This window comes from Vicugna pacos, chromosome 5 (genome assembly GCF_048564905.1).
Source record: "Vicugna pacos chromosome 5, VicPac4, whole genome shotgun sequence".
NCBI classification, from domain to species: domain Eukaryota; kingdom Metazoa; phylum Chordata; class Mammalia; order Artiodactyla; family Camelidae; genus Vicugna; species Vicugna pacos.
The window spans coordinates 28,785,450-28,793,167 of record NC_132991.1 but is presented as its reverse complement, the minus strand read 5'-3'; positions in this window follow the sequence as shown (position 1 = coordinate 28,793,167).

Below are 7,718 nucleotides of genomic sequence, written 5' to 3'. Positions count from 1 at the left end.
GGGGAGACTGCAGACTCCCAACCTCCAGGATGACCTCCAGGGATCCCTGCCTGCTGGCATTTATGCCTGTGTGTAGTCCCCTCCCACAGGACACAGTGGTTTCACAGTGTGAAACCAACAGGATATTTTGGAAATGATGGTATGTGACTGCTTAAGGGAGGCCATAAGGGACACGGTGGCTTTCACCTTTCCTTTCCTCAGAGGCTGTGTTCTGGAGAGAACGGCTTCCGTATTGTAAGGATGCTCCAGCAGCTCCATGGAGTGGCACATCTGTTGAGGAATTGAGGGCTTCTGCTATCAGCCATGTGAGTGAGCCATCGTGGAAGCAGATCCTGCCCCCCAGTCAACCGTAGCCCCAGCTGACATCCTGACTTCAACCTCACGAGAGACCTTGGGTCAGAATGACGTAGCTAAGCCCTTCCCAAATTCTTGATCCACTGAAACTGTGAAATAATAAAGGTTTGCTGTATTAGACTACTAAATTTGGGGGCAATTTGTTATGCAGTAATAGCCCAGCACCCCCCCCCCCCCATACACACATTGTTATAGATGTGTAAATCCCATTCTCCAATATATCTCAAATATTAGTTCTTTGAGGGCAGGATCTATATCTGATTCATCCTTTTTTTCCTCCACAGTTTTAAACATAGTACCTAACATATTCTTCTTAATATATACAATTTTAAAAGAAAAGAAACAAATTGCCTTGGACAAATACCAAATTTCCCAATTTCTGTAAAATAGTATCTAAACTAAATTAAAATGTTTCATCCTGGTGATTATTGCTGTCAGAATCCTGTCAGTGGTATGTAAGTATCTGTAGGAGTGGAGTAGAGAGGTTAGAAGGAGAAATAGGATAGTGATTTTCCTTTATTTATGTCTCTCACTTGTTTCTACTGCTCTTGTAGCTTTAGTTACAACACCCTAGTCATGTAATCAAGATGACTGTGGTTGTGTGGTTGTGGCAAATAGACAACAAACAAAGATCAATAGATAGCCAGATGGCTGGCTGGTTGGCTGGCTGGCTAGTTAGGTAGATAGGTAGATAAATGGATATCCAGTACAGAGGAAAAAATCTTTTGCTCACCGTCATGATCTATAGTTTTCTTTACCAGTAACACACTGGTAATGAGATGTTTTGAGCTTTCACTTTAAAACCTTGCTAATCTCTATCTGTCTCTCAGTTGATGTGTTCATCTGCCAGTCACATACTCATCACGTTGACAGCAACTTTCTGAAACTGACATTTAATATAATGTTTTTCATAACTCTTGAGGAATAACGAAAGACTGGAATGAAAATTATTATTTGTTAAGTAGTCACTTTGCTCTTGGAACTGGGTATTTACAAAATGTTTCTCAAAACAGCCTGCATTATTATCATTTTGTTAATAAGGAACCTGAGGTCTGGAGTGGTTCTGAGCTTTTTCCAAATGTACACAGTGAGTTAAAAGATGAGGTATGATTAGAACCCAGATTTTTAACTCCAAACCCAAATATCCTACAGAGTGACAATTTTGAAGCTTTTTTCCTTTAGCTCTTCTAATATGCAACATCAATTCTGTGCATAAGCAAGAGGAAAAAGTCAGTGCTAGGCTTCTTTCACATATCTTTTCTCTAGTACATCAATTTCGTACTAGAGTACATAGTATGGTAACATTGATTATGTTTATTTTAAAGAAGAAAAGTGCTGTGCTAGGCTTATTAAATATTGGAGGCCTTTTAGAAATGTTTTTATAGTGGAAGAATGAGATAGAGGAAGTGAATGCTTCTAATTTACCCAGCGTGGTCTGATATATGTTGAGTGTCACTAATGGGCCCCAGTTCATCATCATCATCATCATCATTCACGTAATGATGATGACGATAATGATAGGATAATAACAGTAATGATATTAGATGTAATAGAAGGAATCCCAGCCTGGGCCTAATCAGTGTTTACCCATGTATCCAGACATGTCTGGAATGTCTGGTGGAGGGGGGTGTCTCTTTACCCGAGAGACCATGAGTCTCCAGGGAAGAACACACTCTGAAGGAAGACAAATGTGCTGAACAAAATTGGTTCAGATCTGTTGGGCCGTGAGACAAAAGGGAGGTGATCTTGAATGCCACCTGGAACGTTATTCTCAAGCTGAGGTGGCTGCAGTGTGGGAAGTGAGTAATCTAAGAGGCCTGTGTACCTGTGCTAAGGGCCACTGGACGTTCCTGGAGTCGTGGCTGTGGTGCTGGCAGCTCCTGCAGGACCAGGACAGGGCCTCCTCCTCAGGAACCTTGGTGCTGGGAGAGCGGGCACTGGTGGCCACTGCACAGGTTTGGTGGGGATTTGCGGTGGTACAGGCACCTTAGCTGGTGTCCACAGCAGCAGTGATGCCATCAGCGGACATCAGCAGGACAGCTGTCACCAAGGTAGTGGCTGCCACAAGCAGATGCTCTGAAGTAAGACCACTACCTGGGGAACTCCCAGGCTATTTGTGAGGAATCTGAGGGGAAGTAGCGACTCTAAAATTGGAGAGGGGTTGTAAAGTTAGGGAAATACTGGTTTTCTGATTCTTCATGTGACACTGTTTTGCATCAAGTCAGTGTGGACCTATCGTAGGAAGTCATTATTAGAGAAATCATTGTCACAATCCAGTCTGTCCATGTATAGTCTCCATCCAGGAATGTCGTTTGCCCCTGAAAATGCATTCGTCTCAAAAGACCTCAGTAATTAAAATAATTATAGTACAAATTGTGCTAGCGAAAACAACAGTCTGATTCCTTATTTCCTGTCAACTCAATAAGTATGTTTTAAACCTGGTAATGTTATTCATTTAATTGTGTCGGATAACTTGTTTTTTGCACCTTGGCTTGGTGATGTCTCTCTGGCTCTCTTCCAAGCTCTTGCTTTCCAGGTGAGGACTGAAAGGATCTCCTGACATAATAATAACGATAAACAACAACAACAACAACAACAACAACAATAAAATCCCAATCTCAAGTTCTAAATCACACCCTTCCTGGATCAGTGATGGGAAATATGCTGTAAGATCCCAAGTAAAAGCAACCACACTCAGCTTCTGTTTACAGAGTGAGAATGTGATTTGTGTGGTGGAGCAGGAGGAGCCTTCCTGTTCCAGATGTTGTCCCTCAGGTGGCACCAGGTCAGTCTGCCAAGCAGCGTCCCCTGTTGGCTGATCTCTGGGGGCACAGATAGCATTGGATTAGCAGGATGTGTCTATGTACTGTCCACGCCAGTGGTGGTGACAGCATGGCCCTGGCTGTGGTGGCATGAGGTTTCCATGACTTTCGGAGGAGCAGTGGCAACTCCAGTGGAATTGTTAGTGGATAGAGAGACCCTAAATTGGAAATCCCCCCAAACATGTGGGTCCTTGCATACCAGTTGAGGAGGAACTCTCAGAAGAGGCAGAGAAACAAAGTGAAAAAAGAGAGCTGCTTTATTGTTCAGAGAGAGAGAAGGGAAAAAAGCAAAAGGAAAACCCTGGGGCGGGGAACCATCAGCTAGGTAGCTGGTTGAGACAGCTCCAGCCTCTAGTCAGGCCGCGGGGTCTTTTATTCGAAGACTCTGCCCTCGTTATCTTCACTCCAGGCTTGTCAGTCACCTTCTGTTACTGGCTCTTTCCTCATGGGAAGCTCAGCCCTAAAACAGAAACTTCAGCAGAAGAAGAAAAAAAAAAAAAAAAAAAAGAGAGAGGAGAAAGAAAGAGATATTGCGCTCTGTCCTTGGGATTGATGCAGCAGTTGTGGAACATAAAATGTCCTGTTGTATGACTGTGTCATTGGAACCAAGGAGCCAGCTGTGGGGTAAGAGAAGTAACCTGTTTTTTTTTTTTAACAGCCTGGCACCTTCTTTCTCTTGTTAATCAGCCAGGGTCAGTAGCCTGACTAATCAGTTCTCACGGAGTAAGTAAGAACATGGGCTTTGCAACCAAACTATTCTGGCTCAAAATCCCAGCCCTGTTGTGTATGAGCTGCGTGACCTTGGGCAAGTGGGCAAATCACTTACCTGCTCTTTGCTTCAGTGTTCTCACCTTTAAAATAAAGATATTTATATTATTTGCCTCACAGGATTGCTATAGAGAATGAATCAATTAATAAAGATAAAGCCCTTGGGATGTCACTTGCTTCATGGTAAGCAGCTAGTAAATCTTAGTTTTACGGCTATTTTAATCATTATTCATTGTCCAGTTTAGCCTGAGCAGGTATTGATAAAAACTATGTCTCAGAAAGGTGAAGGTCATTGCAGCTCTTAGAATTTCAACAGCAGGAATTTGTGAATATTCTCACTTGGGCCTTCAGTTAGTGGGTTAAGTCTAACAATTTCCAGTTTCTATATCTCCTCTTTGTGAAATTTCCAAGAGAGAGAATAAAATGGCCTAACTTGGACCAAACATCTCCCCTTAGCTGAAATAGCTTTGGCCAGGGTCATTTAACAGAAATGTGAAAACTGGGCCCATCACTGTGGGGCTGTTCTCAGAGCAGTCATGGTAGGCTGATGGCTACTCCATCCGTATCTGTTAAATTAGGCCCGGCAACAGTCACAGAGAATCTCTGTTTCTGTGAGCGTGTGTGTGCACACATGTGTGTGAACTGTCAAACAGTACAGACGAGCATCTGTAACCAATATAGTGTGTCATTTAACAAAACTGCTGGTTGGACCAAAAACCAGCACTATCTTTATGAAGAGATACCTTTCTTAATTATGAAAGATAATCTTTCTTAATTCCTAGTAATAACCTTATAATTTTGCATAGATTTTGACCCAGTCATTTTAATTCTATAAATCTATTCTCAAGAAAATAAAGGTTATTATAAAAGATTCTCGTAACGATACTGTTGCGAAGATATTCATCAGAACATAGTTATAGTATAAGCACGGAAAGAGCATAACTGTTCAGCTAGCATTGGTACATCTATGGAATGTTTCTCAACAGTCATTGAGAATGTTATAGAAGAACACTTAATAATATAGAATTTTGTTCACAATAAGTAAAAGAGCATGTTACAAAGTGGTATGTGATGTGATTTCATTTTTGTGAGAATAAATGAACATGTATGTGGAAATAAAACTTTTAAGAAATATAACAGATAATAGTGACCATCTTGGAGTAGTGAGAGTACAAGTAGCTTTTATGTTCTTTTTTCTTATCAGAATTTCCCATTTTTCCTCAGTAATTATGTTTTCCTTTTGTAATAAGAAAAATGCACAGAGTAATTTGAAAGTGAATCTGTGAGCCACCGGATTTGGCTAAAAGCTATCTAGCAACCAACACCAAGATAAGAACATTACCAGGTCCCTGTTTCACTGTGCCTATGAAAGAAAAACAAATCCAATTGCCTGTGGAGAAACACAGCTCTCTCCAGCACTTAGACCTATGAGAAATTTATCTTATGGGTCCTCTTACAGGGGTCATGGGTAGGATAAGAGACAATATATTTATTTGATGGCATCCTGAGAGTTAATATAGCCCTGAGTTTTACAGGGCTCTTTTTAAAATTGTACCTCAACATATGAGAAGTAAAGCTGAAATTACAGATTTAAGTAGGAAACCAATGTGACGCCATCCAACTACATAATTGGTTTATTGGGCTTAATCTAGTAAGGATTTTTGCATAGCTAAAGGAATAGCTATTCTTCAATCTTCTGCTGAGGAACAAAGAATTCGATGTCGTTTTCCATGGCAAATAGCAGGGGTTTGCAATTTGATCTCATCTGTTACCTTGTATAGCTTATCTTCTGTCATTTAGCTGAGCAAAATCTCTGACAAGAGGGACAACTGTCACCTCTTTATGGAAGTTAGGAGTCTGACAGGGAGACATGCCTAACTGGAAGCTCTGGGCAAAGCATGGTCAATATAATCCACAGAATGTAAATTTTGAACCAGTTTAGCTCATAGACAAATAGGAAGACAAATCAGGCTCAAGTATTTTCTCCTAGGACAGTGACATACTATGTGCAGTCCAGATGGTTTTACAAGCAGGAACAGCCAAATACTCACCTCATCTATTAAGACTAAACAGAACCAAATAAGAACAGCTAAATTTAGAATCCACAGAACACTGACATAAACAATGTGGTTTCTTGGTGTATATATAGTTCAAGACAAAATGATTGTGTATGTGGTTTAAAAGAAATGTGTGCTTTGGTAACTGAGTGAGTTGAATTACTTAATTTGGGGTCAGTTAGGTAACAGAGGATATTTACCTAAAAGAATTACCTGTTTCAGAATGCTTTATTTATGATTTTTCTTTTTGATAGTAATTAGTTAGTTTCTATGGCAGCCGTTAAAGTGATTCCCAGTTCTTTACCATAACACCATGTTATTATCTACAGTGAAGAGGATGCATCCTTTCTGAGACCTGATGGTAATTGTGCAGGGGTTATAAGCTATAACCACTTGGGGATAACACATGGTATATTTCCCACCTTTCCTTTTCTTCTAATCAAGAACAGGTTTATATGACACAGGGAGTTCTGTGCTGTTTTCTGACCAAAAAGATAAACTCCAAATATAGTAGGCTCTATGCCGTCTCTCATCTCCCAGTCAGCTTTACACAAAAGCAGAAGTAAAAGTGCCTACAGATTTCGCCCATGGTCAGAGGAATAAGGAGGAGAATATGGCATCTTTCTTTGGTGGTAGGTTTTCTTGCATATATTCTCTATGTATCTGTCCCTACCACTTATGAATTAAGTACTGTGTAATTTTGCCTGTTGCAAAAATAATGCTTGCACTATTGATTGATTGAGCATTTGAACATGAGCTACAGCAATACTTAGGAACAGTGAATTTATCCATGATAATTATGCTTATGCTGTTTAAATGTTACCAGGTGTATTTAAAATCCAGGTGTTAGACAAGGCAATCTAGCGCAGGGCAGTCAGAGGCCCCTTGATCATATGGGGAGTTGCATATTTTTTTGGTCAGTTTCAGTTAAAATTTTATTCATGGAAAGGGTGAGAGCTGGTAGGTATGCATTTGAATTGGAATTTGGCAAATTATACTTGTTTAAAATACATGGGTATAAGCCTCCTATCATACTACCTCTTGAAACTTGCCTGGATTACTGCAACAGGCTACTAACTGATCTCACTGTTCTCTGTCCTCTCTTGCAACCTAGTCTCTGCACTAAAGCCAGAGAGATCATATGAAAATGCAAATTATAATTATCTTTCAGTGGCTTGCCATTGTCCTCAAGATAACATCTGGACTCCTTCATGTGTAAAAGGCCTCTTGTGACCTGGCTTCTGCTTACATCTCAGCCTCACCTCTGAGTTTATGTACTACCCCACTCATCATCATGCTCCCCCACCCTCCCGTGTTGCTTTGAAACTATAGTGCTGTCTCTCCCCTGGCGTTCTCATGACTTATTCCTCTACCCATGGCAATCTACACCACCCAGCCAGTTCTCTTGGCTAAATGCCTGCATATTAGTCTTCATCAGAGTTTCCTGTACCTGAAGTCTGAGTTAGGAACCCTTCCTGTGTCTCTCACACCAGCCTAAGAGCCCTCTGCCTTCTATAGAACTATGGTCATTGCATTTTCAGTACTTCTTCATGCCTAGAAGTTTCTCAAGGATAGGTACCAAGTCAAGTTTCAATACCTACTTCAGTGCCTGGCATATATTTGTGGCCAATTCGGTGACTTATTGGATGGATATTTGGCAGAAAGCTGTCAGAAGCACAAAGACAAGACTGTTCCTGGCCACAGGAACGTGATGTAA